The following is a 12,166-nucleotide window of genomic DNA, read 5'->3' on the forward strand; positions in this document are numbered from 1 at the left end:
GACCTGAGGTCAAATCTGAGAACATTACTCAGAAAGGTCTGTAAAAGGGCTATCGAATGCGCTTTATTGCGGCGCTGTAGCTCTATCGGTTCCCGAGATAGCCGTTGGCAGTTTCCAAAATGTTGAAATAGTCAACATTTTACCTTTGGTGACCTCTGGTGACCTGACCTTTGACCTGACCCAAAAATGACTGAAGTGTTTTCGTCCTTATTTTTGACGTTCTTTCGATTGCCGCTTACCGCGTGTCGCTACGTGGCCCAGGAGCCGAGTTAGAAGGGGGGGGGGTGTTCAAACACCCCCCGCGGCCCGGCGCGGAATCTCAGAGCACCGGCCCGGCGCGGGTTAAGGTGGGAGGGTCCCTTTAAAACACTGCACATTTTGCAATGTAAAATGTTCCTACAACATACCTAGATCACGATCATACTCTCTAATGATGTTCAACTTAGATAAACACTGAGATAAACAGTAAACACTTAGATAAACACAACTTAGATAAACAAATGTTTCGTTTTTTACTTATCAATTATGTATAATCGGAATCGTGACGACTCAATCTAATTTAACCCGCGCCGGGCCGGGGGGGGGGGAGTTTGAACACCCCCTGCGGTTTTTCGCAGATATCTCAAAGCGCCGCCGTTTTTGGAACACCTGCTTGTGTATCTTTTCCGCACATGTGAAAATTTCAGACCCAGGTCGCCTTAGGTCAGGTCGCCAGGTCACGCCAAGTGACCTCACCTCAGAAAAATAAGAATGCTCGTCATAGCTACACCGATTGATCGATTGCCTTGAAACTTTCAGCGATTGGTTAGAGCAGCATTATCTATAGAATATATATCTCGGAATTTTGATATCGGTGACCTAAGGTCAGGTCAATTTTGCGGCCTCTCCATTAGGTATAGGTAAATCAATGGGAGAAAATTGAAAAGCGTCTGTTTTGCACGAACGGCATTTTAGACACTCACAAACATCGAGATGTAGGTAAAATTGACACACTGAACCGGAAAATGGCAACTGTGACCCCTCGTTATGCCCCAGAGGTCATCTCAGGTCACGAACAGAATCTAACAGTTTTTCGCTAATAACTTCTGAAAGAGGCGTGCTAGAGCGTTGAAAACGCGTTACATGTGTTCGGCTCGACGTTGCGGATCGACTGATATGCAACATGACCTTTTCCGGTCAGGTCATGACCTTGACCTGAGGTCAATTTTTCAAATTAACCTTTCAAGGTCAAATTATAGTTCATTCGACGCGTCTTGACGAGAGGAACAAGATGCTGGCAAAAGAAATGTCATGTCTTTTTCGAGTCAAAAGTTATTGCAGAAAAAGCGCTTTTCGTAAAAACTGCTATTTTTGGAGTTTTTGTCCTCTGGAGGCTAAACCGTTGAACTGAGGTCAAATCTGAAACATTATTCAGAAAGGTCAGTAAAAGGGCTATTGAATGCGCTTTTCTGCGGCGCTGTATCTCTATCGGCTCCCGAGATAGCCGTTGGCAGTTTCCAAAATGTTGAAATAGTCAACATTTTACTTTTGGTGACCTCTGGTGACCTGACCTTTGACCTGACCCAAAAAATGACCGAATTGTTTTCGTCCTTATTTAAGACGTTCTTTCGAGTGCCGCCTACCGCGTGTCGCTACGTGGCCCAGGAGCCGAGTTAGAAGGGGGGTATTCAGACCCCCCCCCCGGCCCGGCGCGGAATCTCAGAGCACCGGCCCGGCGCGGGTTAATTAAAATATTTGTAAGAAAAAAAGAAAGGGTGGTTGTAAGTTGAAACGACGATTAGCATGCGGTGCCCAGCAGCACTGTGCTCCAGCACAGCGCGGGTTTAGTTCATGACTCATAATAACGTAAGGCAAGTGAGCCCAGCACACTGATCATCGCCGTAGACAGCCCGGTTTACTTACATTAATGTGGAGTTCATTCACCCGCTGACTCTGGGCTGGGATGGCGAACCTCACCAAGCCACTGTAGTCTGAAGAGGCCTCTTCACAGGCTGAGTTGTCTGTCTCACTGCCGGCACCATCAGAAAGTGTTATGATTACGCGGAAGGTGACAGAGCCGAATTCGCTTTAGTCGCGCCAGGGTGGTAGTTAACCCGCGCCCCACTGGGGGGGGGGGGGGCTATTCATAGCCCCCCTCCTGATTTTCTGCAATAACTTCCAAACCGCTTGACGTATCGATGCCAAACTTTTAGTACCTTTTGCTGCATCAATTTGACACCTTGTGTCAAAATATAAACTTCATAGCTACCATAGGTCGGCCGAAATTGACGTCTGAGTGACGTCATGTTCGGCCGATTTCGACGCAAAACATCGAACCACGGCAATCGCTCCCAAGAGCTCAGTTTTTAAGCTAGATCCAATTTCTTTGCATAAAAGGACTCAAAATAGACTGCACTATTAAACTGCTATCTCAGAATTTCAAAATTCCGAAACTTTCGAAAATTTATATAATAAAGTTCAAAATTTATATTTTTTTATTTTTTTTCAAAAAGTTTTTTACTTTTCGACAAAAAACGGAATACATGGATAGAACGCATGATTATGACTAACTCTAGCAAGTTGTAGCTACATATCTTCAAAAATGGCCCAGTTATATACGCATTATTGCAAAAAATCACAATTATTAATTTTCAAATCAATTTTTCAGTACGTATTTGACATCATACACCAATATAAATAGCACCATCGTGTTCCTGAGCTCAAACTGCATCGAATGAACACCTTTTTTGTTGAAAAATTATAACTTCAAAATTTGACTTTTTTTACCTGAAAGCGACCTAAGCTAAATACGATTCAAAATGACCTCGAATGACACAGACGACATCAAATTCGAAATCTATGGCCTAAATGGACCATAAAACATTTGTCACATGACCGACGCATGATATAATATTTCCGTGACCTGTGATGACCTGACCCTGGCCTGGAAATCAAAGTACAAGTTTGGTACCCTCAGGGTAACTAGAGCATCTGTTCACGAGTGTGTAAACAAAAAATTAGCCTGATCCGACTTGTAAGACAGCGGCCAGAGCCCAAAATGTGAACAAGCCAAAATGCTAATAATTTTTACTTTGACCTGACCTGTGACGTCATCGGTGACCTCGAGGTCAATGAAATTAGGTTTCGTTCGACAGTTTTTCTGGGGCTATCAGACGCCGTTTGAATTTTGACGATCGGCTCAGTAGTTTCGGAGTTAGGAGGGGGGGGGGCTATGGAGAGCCCCCCCCCAGTAGGGCGTGTTATACGCAGACCCCAGTGGGGCGCGGGTTAAAAAAAGTGGGTGATGGCGCACCATCGCACGCGCTGTCTCAGCTCATGGGTCACTGAGAAATAAACAGTAGGTGACATCTGCCGCGACTGCCGGTGCCGTAGTTCAGCTGGTAAGGGCGCTAGACTCCGTGTAGTGAGAGCACGAGACCCATTCGTAAAAGTCCGGGTGCGAAGCGCGATGTGCGCGCTCGGTCTTTATGAGCCTGCTGACAGGTATGGTTGTGGTTGGTGGCCTTGTCCGACCGAAGTGAGCAGAGAGACCAGTGATTGTAACTTAATTGTATTGTAATTGTAATTAATTGTATTGTGACCTATTGTAAGTATTTTAACCGTAATTGTAATTGTGCGTACGGGAAATTTTAACTGCAAATTCTGCTTAGAACTGCACGATCGTAGGGTACACAGAAGGATCAATGCAACAAATTTCACTTAGCGGCAGTCCTGTCCTTGTGAGTCCTTAAAAGTACGGACTCGGCCGCTGATAATGCTACTAACTCGTGTTTCTTGAAGCGATACGGACGAGCTCTCCGGGTGCCGGACTTCCGTCTGGGTGAGATATCTTTATCTGAAACAATGAGCACGCAATGCTGGAAGCGCTGTACTTGCAGTGCTGTATGCATTGACAAAAAAGTTATCACGCTTTTGCTCGAATGGCCATAAAATTGAACTTCATTGGAAGATATGTATACAGCACAAAAGTAGCAGTTACGTTCATAACTGAAAACAAAGAAGCATTGTGACGCTGATGTAAAGATATGTCATCCGACCAACAACTGCATATAGCTCAGGAACGAATGTCTGGGAGGTTGGCGTCAGCAACAACAACGAAAACAGCGTCCAACAACAACGAATACAGCGTCCAAGAACAACAATAATAACAGCAGCGGCATACAACATCTTTTTGGGAAATGAAAATGTACAAAAGCCATTCCGATTTTTAATGGCTTAGCCTCACATGGACTAGTTTCAAACAACCGAAGAAATATGGTAAATTTTCTAATGTTATGCAAAATCCTGTTCTATTTTTCCTCAGCAATTTAATTCGGGCGAATAATAAGTAACAGTTACGTAAACATATTTTAAATGAGGCTTCATTGCGCAAGATATTATGCAGGATGCTTACCTGATCAATAAAAGGCAGCCCTGGCTTAAAGTACTTGTTATATCTCGAATCAGTGGACAGCTTTAGCCTGTCGTATTCCACTTTGAACTGCTTAGTAGCTTCGAGAGTGACATCCGTTCCGGCCTCGGTCAGTTCAGCAACAAGTTCATATCGTCTTATCCGGGGATATTGGTCACCACCGAGACTCAGTTCGTCGGCGCTCAGTCGAAAACTCGGCGCACGGCGAGTCACCGGTGACCTGCCGAGTCAAACAGCAGGTCATTGCAGGTCACACACTCCGGGCGGCTGTCTTGTAACGAGCGAGCGAGCGCAGCGAGCGAAGCGAAGCCTTTTCAATACCAGTAAAACGCCTTTTGGGCGAAGAACGAGCTAGCGAGATAGTGAGCCCTGCACGTGCGAAATTTCGAGGGGGTACCTCCAACTGACTTGTGTAAGGCACCTTACTAACCGGTCTCTAGCGATGTGCCAAATTTGAGCACAATCGGCCCAGCCGTTCTCGAGATCTGGAAGCGGCACCCTGCACGTGCGCACGTGCAGTAGCACCTTTTTCGCAACACATGGGATAGCAGTGCCTGGTGGGTGCCTACATGTATGCCTAGTTTCAGCGAAATCGCCCCAGTAATTACCGAGTTATTAAAATGGGAACAAATTTGACACCTCTTATTGTTGTATTTTGCACGTGCACTGGGGGTGACCCACATGCATCGGGAGTATCCTATTTTTGGAAGAAGGGATGCTGCTACCCTACAAAAATTACCGCAAGTCAATCGCCCAAGCGGCTGCTGAGATATGAGCCTCTCAAAATCACTACTTTTGCAAAACAGCTTGAACACCCTTGACTTTTCACGTGACACGTACCACGACGGTCACTGAGATGTATCAAAAGTAGTCTATTACGGGGAAGAAGGGATGGGGCTACGCAGCAAAAAAGACCGCAGGCCAATCGGTCCAGCGGTTGCTGAGATATGAGCATCTCAAAGGCGTTACAGGCCGGGCCGGGCCGCTCATACTTAGATTTTTCCGTTATATTGAAAAGACTCGCTTCGCTCGCTGCGCTCGCTCGCTCGTAATAACGGAAAAATCTCAGTAGGTATGAGCGGCCCGGCCCGGCCCGGCCTGTAACGCTTTTGAGAGGCTTATATCTCAGCAACCGCTGGACGGATTGGCCTGCAGTCTTTTTTTGCTGGGTAGCCCCATCCCTTCTACCCCGTAATTGACTTTTGATACCACTCAGTGACCGTCATGGCACGTGTCACGTGAAAAGTCAAGGGTGTTCAGGCTTTTGCAAAAGTCGTGCTTTTGAGAGGCTCATATCTCAGCAGCCGCTTTGGCGATTGTCTCGCGGTAATTTTTGTAGGGTAGCTGCATCCCTTCTACCAAAGGTCGGATACTCTTGATCTATGTGAGTGACCCCCACTGCACGTGCAACTAAAAACAAAAGGAAGAGGTGCCAAATTTGTTCCCATTTCAATAACTCGGTAATTACTGGGGCGATTTCGCTGAAACTTGGCATACAGGTAAGCACCCACCAGGCAATGCATTCCCATGTGTTGCGGTTAGGGTGCAACTGCACGTGCGCACGTGCAGGGGGCGCTTCCAGATCTCGAGAACGGCTGGGCCGATTGCGCTCAAATTTGATACACGGTTGGGGACCAGCTAGTAGGGTGCCGTGCAAAAGTCAGTTTGGACCCCGTTTGCACGTGCGCACGTGCAGGATGCCGCTTCCAGATCTCAGGAACGGCTGGGCCGATTGCGTTCAAATTTGGCACACCGCTAGCGACCGGTTAGAAGGGTGCTTTGCACAAGCCCGTTCGAAGTACCCTATCGCCTTTCCGCACGTGCAGGGCTCACTATCTCGCTCGCTCGTTCTTCGCCCAAAAGGCGTTTTACTGGTAATAACTCAGATATTGGGCTTCACCCCACCGTTACGGGGGTGGTAGAGAGAGGGAGAGAGAGAGAGAGAGAGAGAGAGAGAGAGAGAGAGAGAGAGAGAGGAGAGAGAGAGAGAGAGAGAGAGAGAGAGAGAGAGAGAGAGAGAGAGAGAGAGAGAGAGAGAGAGAGTGCAAACTTAACACTCGCCTCACAAGCTGAAAGTAGTTGATGCACCCCCGGAATGTAAAAAAATATGTCACATATGATTGCATCTACAATGCGCGCTGACAGAAACAATACCGTAACAATCACCCACGGTGTTACCTAAATGAACGACGCAAGAAAGACTTACATTGTGGCGAACCACGTCGACATGCGGTTCATGCCTGTGCCCCCAGGGGCCCCAGTAGGTGGGCCTCGGTGTCTTAATGTGTACTGTGGCATTGCCGGTCACTGACTTTCCATACGTATATCTGAGCAAACGGAAAAAAAACCGTCAGAAAATGTACCTACATACGAAATAAGCGCAGGTCCAGTCCACTTGTCTAACCTGAACGGGGCGGAGTGTGTTTAAACACCCTTATTTTGATATTTCGCATGCACAAAAATGACGCCTTTGATCTTGTTGAATTTCAAAAGTAGATCAGCCTCTTTTGGTCAAACAACATACTGCTCTAAAACATCTGATACAGATGAAAATAAAGTATTAACCCTCGCTCCGGCAGGGGGGGGGTCGATGCACCCCCCTAAGGTTTCTCAAAGATATCGTAAAAACGGCGACGCGCAGCGCCGCCAAATTTGGCACAGCCTATGAGAGAACATTTTTACATACGACCAGAAAATTTCAGGTCCGGGTGCCCTTGGGTTAGGTCACCAGGTCAGAAAAACCGGTACAAGGTCATGGTCAAAATTTCAATTTTCTTTATGCACCTGCCCAACTCACAGTTTTAGACTGATTTCCTTAAAACTTTCAGAATGTGCTAAGTTCACCGAGTTGTATCACAAATAGCTCGGTTTTATGTCACTGACATAAGGTCAGTTAGAAGTCATTACGTCGTACCGTAAACGGGGGTGACTTTGCCTTGCGGGGTGACTTTGCCATGCTTCTTGAAAAAATGCTTTAGGGAGATCTCCAGTGATATTTTACGAAGAATATAATATTTTTTATGCACAAATGAAAGATAATTGATGGGCCTTCCAATATAACCAACACTGAGACTTGAGAGATAAGTTACCATTAAATGCCTAACTGGGCTCCATTTTATTGGAGTCATTGAAATGGTCAAATTTGAAGAGGTCTAATCTTTTCATTATCTGACCATGTTTTAGACCAACTGCGATGCTAAAACTTGGTATGATTGATCATGACAAGATTGTTAATTAGCATATCCAACAAAATTGCCATTTGTCGCTTACTTTAGCTAAAATTTTGGTGGCGATTTTTCCAAGTGAATTGCAGGCCACATGGGGTGACTTTGCCACCATGTTATCAATGCAAAAACGAAATACTTATACGATGATATTCAAAATGATTTTCTAATGTAGCATCATTTTGATCTCCAAACTGGTTTTTAAAAGTATAAGTTTCTATGTTGAAAATTAACACAGGAATGCACAGTGGGAGTATAGAAAGGCAAAAATTACCAAAATAAAAAATGGATGAAGCTGGGCCCAACTTTTCAGCACAGCCAACATCATCTACAACTACTGAGTTTGCCAGTGAGACTGGCTGAAGAAATATGTACCATTTTATAGATCAAAACGCTAATAATAAAAGTGCCGGCAAGTTGCCGCAAGAACATCCACTTTCTGTTCCTCTCAATGCCACTGGAAGAAAGTGGCAAGATCCTAGAGTACCGATACAATAGTATTTTAGCTTATTTTTCTATCCTGAACCATTTATTTATTTATTTATTTATTTATTTACATCGTGAGCAATTCCGTCAAAACAAGCGATTACATGCTCGTGTCATCATATAGCAATGGACTGGGGAAACGAGAACACATAACGCACATACTTGACACATACTAACAGGAACAACACTACATCATCGCAAAATGCAGCATCACATTCCATGGTTGACATGTTGGGGCTCACGCTGGTGTTCTATCAAGAACTTCCTGAGCGCGGGCTTAACCCGCGCCGGGCCGCGTATTCGCCAATTGTATTACACGAATCGGCCCATCAACTAGCGACATCTCTAGTGCGACGTCATAGCCATCCGCCGCGACAATGCATGCATTGAGGCTAGATTTGAGTTGAGACTTTTTTGAAATTGTATATGGCTATCAAACATGCATGTGTCGCAGTAGCCGAGTGGTTAGAGTCTCGGTGTGGTGGACGAAAGGTCGGCGGATCGCTTCTTGCTTTAGCGGTTCTTTTCTCTTAAAAAGAAGTCGGTCGTAGACGCGCATTTATGGCCCCTACGTTCGCACGCCAATATCGTACGCCCAATAAATCTCTGACAAGTATTCATCTGACTAAGGAATAAGTTGCAAAAGAACTGCAGTTGCAGTCTATACCTGAACTACCAATTTTGTTACGGCACTGTCGATATTCGTCAAAGTCGGAAGAGCTATTATGAAACACACTCGAATGACAACGGATTCCTGTATTATTTCATCGATCAGATAAGACATGTATAGAGATAAATTGATAACAGCCCGCCGTGAGCATGCAACTTAACAACCAGTCCCAAGTTATCTTCATAAAGGTCTAATATAAATCTTTTGACTTTAACTAGATTCCAAGTAAGGGGACTTAGCATGGACTTAGGTATCCCCCTGGCGGCTGAAATGTAAGAGTTATAGTTAGGGCATAGCTCTTATAGATGACGCTCTGACGGCTGGAAACTGATAATCTCGTCCCGTGATTACGCTAACAGCTATGCCGAACTTTTTTGTGCATGGTGATTCTTACACGAAAAGCTATGCTTACCAGCGTGCGATTTTTACTTTTCATCTTAGTTTCCGCTACTTTTAGGTACTTTACCTTGCCAAGTGCCCACCTACTTTCAAAAGGTCAGCGCCGCCCCTGTCAATGCTGCGTGCTATCACCCATTAGCAGCGAGAAATATTGATCAATGAATGGCCATTGCCCAGCACCATTTGTCTTTCCATTGGCTACGTTCGCATAGTATGCAGTATGCACTATGCATTAGTGATGCCAATCACAGAAAATCAGAACACCGCTACCAAACCAAATACAAACAAAGACCATTGGAAAATACCGAAACCGAACCAATCGGTTGGACTGCAAATATCTATCTTATGCAACATATTCATTAGAAGAATGCCTACGTCTGATTTCTTAGGTGCACGCCGTTGCAAATGTATAAAAAACGCACAATGACAGATGACACGAAAATCAAAGTCGCCGAGTGGATTCGAACCACCTACCTCTGAATGATCAGTCCGATACTCTAACCACTTCGCCACGGCGTCAACATGTTACAAATAGCTTAAATGTCATTAAGTTAAAACCTAGCTTCAATAGACGCCACCAAGGGCGAGGACCGAAAGTATGACGCCACGCTGACGTCACTCAGGAGGCACGCTATTGGTCGGCCGATTCGTGTAATACAATTGGCGAATACGCCGCCGGGCCGGGGGTGTTTGAACACCCCCCTGCGGTTTTTCGCAGATATCTCAAAAACGGGGACGTGGAGCGCCACCGTTTTCGGCACACCTGTTTGGGCATCTTTTTTGCACATGTTGTGAAAATTTCAGACCCAGGTCGCCTTAGGTCAGGTCACCAGATCACGCCAAGTGACCTCACCTCAGAAAAATAAGAATGTTCGTCATAGCTACACCGATTGATCGATTGCCTTGAACCTTTCAGTGATTAATTGGAGCAACTTTATCTATAAAATGTTGATCTCGGAATTTTGATATCGGTGACCTAAGGTCAGGTCAATTTTGCGGCCTCTCCATTATAAGTCAATGGGAGAAAATTGAAAAGCGTCTGTTTTGCACGAACGCTATTCTAGACACTCTCAAACATCGAGATATAGGTAAGATTGACACACTGAACCGGAAATAGCAACTGTGACCCCTCGTTATGTCCCCGAGGTCAACTCAGGCCACGAACAGAATCTAACAGTTTTTCGCTAATAACTTCTGGTAGAGACGTGCTAGAGCGCTGAAAACGCCTTAGATGTGTTCGGCTCGACGTTGCGGATCGACTGATATGCAACATGACCTTTTCGGACAGGTCATGACCTTGACCTGAGGTCAAATTTTCAAGTTGACCTTTCAAGGTCAAATTATAGTTCATTCGACGCGTCTCGACGAGAGGAACACGATGCTGGCAAAAGTAATGTCATGGCTCTTTTGAGTCAAAAGCCATTGCCGAAAAAAACGCTTTTCGTAAAAACGGCTATTTTTGGAGTTTTTGCCCTCTGGAGGCTAAACCGTTGACCTGAGGTCAAATCTGAGAACATTATTCAGAAAGGTCTGTGAACGGACTATCGAATGCGCTTTTCCGCGGCGCTGTAGCTCTATGGGTTCCCGAGATAGCCGTTGGCAGTTTCCAAAATGTTGAAATAGTCAACATTTTACCTTTGGTGACCTCTGGTGACCTGACCTTTGACCTGACCCAAAAAATGACCGAATTGTTTTCGTCCTTATTTTGGACGTTCTTTTGATTGCCGCTTACCGCGTGTTGATACGTGGCCCAGGAGCCGAGTTAGAAGGGGGGGTGTTCAGACACCCCCCCCCCCGGCCCGGCGCGGAATCTCAGAGCACCGGCCCGGCGCGGGTTAAAGACAGCCGGAGTTGACTCTCGCAATGTCTGGGGCAGCTCGTTATAGTCAGATATCGCCGAGTAGAGAAAGCGGCGCCTCCCGAACTCCGACCTGATCGTGGGAGTCACCAGTATGTCACTGCTACGGGTGTCTCTCCCGTGTACACTCCGTCTAATGGACAGGTTAGCCGACAGCGCCGTAGGCTCAAACGTGGCTAACATTTTGTGAATCGATACAAGTCGGTGATACATGTACATGCTATCAGCATGAAGCCAGCCACGCTCATCGATGACGTAACTCACGCGAGCGAATTTTTCGTTTTCTAAACTAATTTCTCAATTTCTATTTTCTATCAAATGTCAATTATTTTCAACAAATATAATGTATTATAAAAAGTACCTAATGTATCTCTCCCTTTTTGTACATCATTTAAGAGCAACAAACCTCGAATTGCTTTATTTCTTCCTATTAAACAATTAGGGATGGTGGCCCTTCCCCACACAATGAACAAAAATGTTTGAAAATATTTGTTAGTGCTAAAAAAACCATTATTTGGCATGGTGGCAAAGTCACCCCTTATTCATTTTAACTTTGCCACTACTCATTTTCTTTGAAAATGTATATTTTTAGGCAAGATAAAGATACGATAATAGCAAAACCCAAAGAGCTAATCTTCCTCCGTGTTTTGAACATAGAGTAATCCCAATAAGTTAACAAGTTTAAATACTACAAGCGTCTAAAGTTGAAAACATGGCAAAGTGACCTCCGTTTACGGTAATGTTCAGCCTAAAGGAAAATTTTCAAGTGACTCCAATCGGAAAATACGCTTCGTTCTATCGCTTTTGTGTTTTGATACCACAGTACTTAACACTATGTCACTTATTTTTATTTGTTTGGTGTACTTATCCAAGGGCCAGTTCAAATGAGGTCAACTGAGGTCAAATGACGTTTGTGCCAATAATTTGTCACATAATAAGGATAAAGCATTAAAAATGGCATCATTTTGTTCCTTTTGAACAGCCGAGTAGAATGCTATCCGACATTAGGCATTTCGAACATAAAGACTTAAGTTTTACTTAAGTTGTGCTTAACATTTTAAGTACACTTAAGCTAGCAAAAAAGTATTTCATTCGACGCGCCTTGATGTGCTGAGTTA

At 44.9% G+C, this 12,166-nt stretch overlaps 1 protein-coding gene across 10 annotated transcripts in view; it reads right to left on the bottom strand.

Annotated features, from left to right (window-relative positions):
* LOC122383711 (alpha-2-macroglobulin-like) overlaps nt 1-12,166 on the bottom strand; it is a 148,532-nt gene that overhangs the window by 115,568 nt on the left and 20,798 nt on the right. For all 10 annotated transcript variants that reach the window (XM_043370435.1, XM_043370428.1, XM_043370430.1 and 7 more), the window contains exons 7-10: nt 6,618-6,738; nt 4,394-4,631; nt 3,766-3,835; nt 1,903-2,008 (exon numbers count right to left, since the gene is read on the bottom strand). The gene's annotated coding sequence lies outside the window, so the exon portion shown is untranslated. The remainder of the gene's footprint in view (nt 1-1,902; nt 2,009-3,765; nt 3,836-4,393; nt 4,632-6,617; nt 6,739-12,166) is intronic.

Source organism: Amphibalanus amphitrite, unplaced genomic scaffold, assembly GCF_019059575.1.
Source record: "Amphibalanus amphitrite isolate SeventyFive unplaced genomic scaffold, NRLGWU_Aamphi_draft 000170F_arrow, whole genome shotgun sequence".
NCBI lineage: Eukaryota > Metazoa > Arthropoda > Thecostraca > Balanomorpha > Balanidae > Amphibalanus > Amphibalanus amphitrite.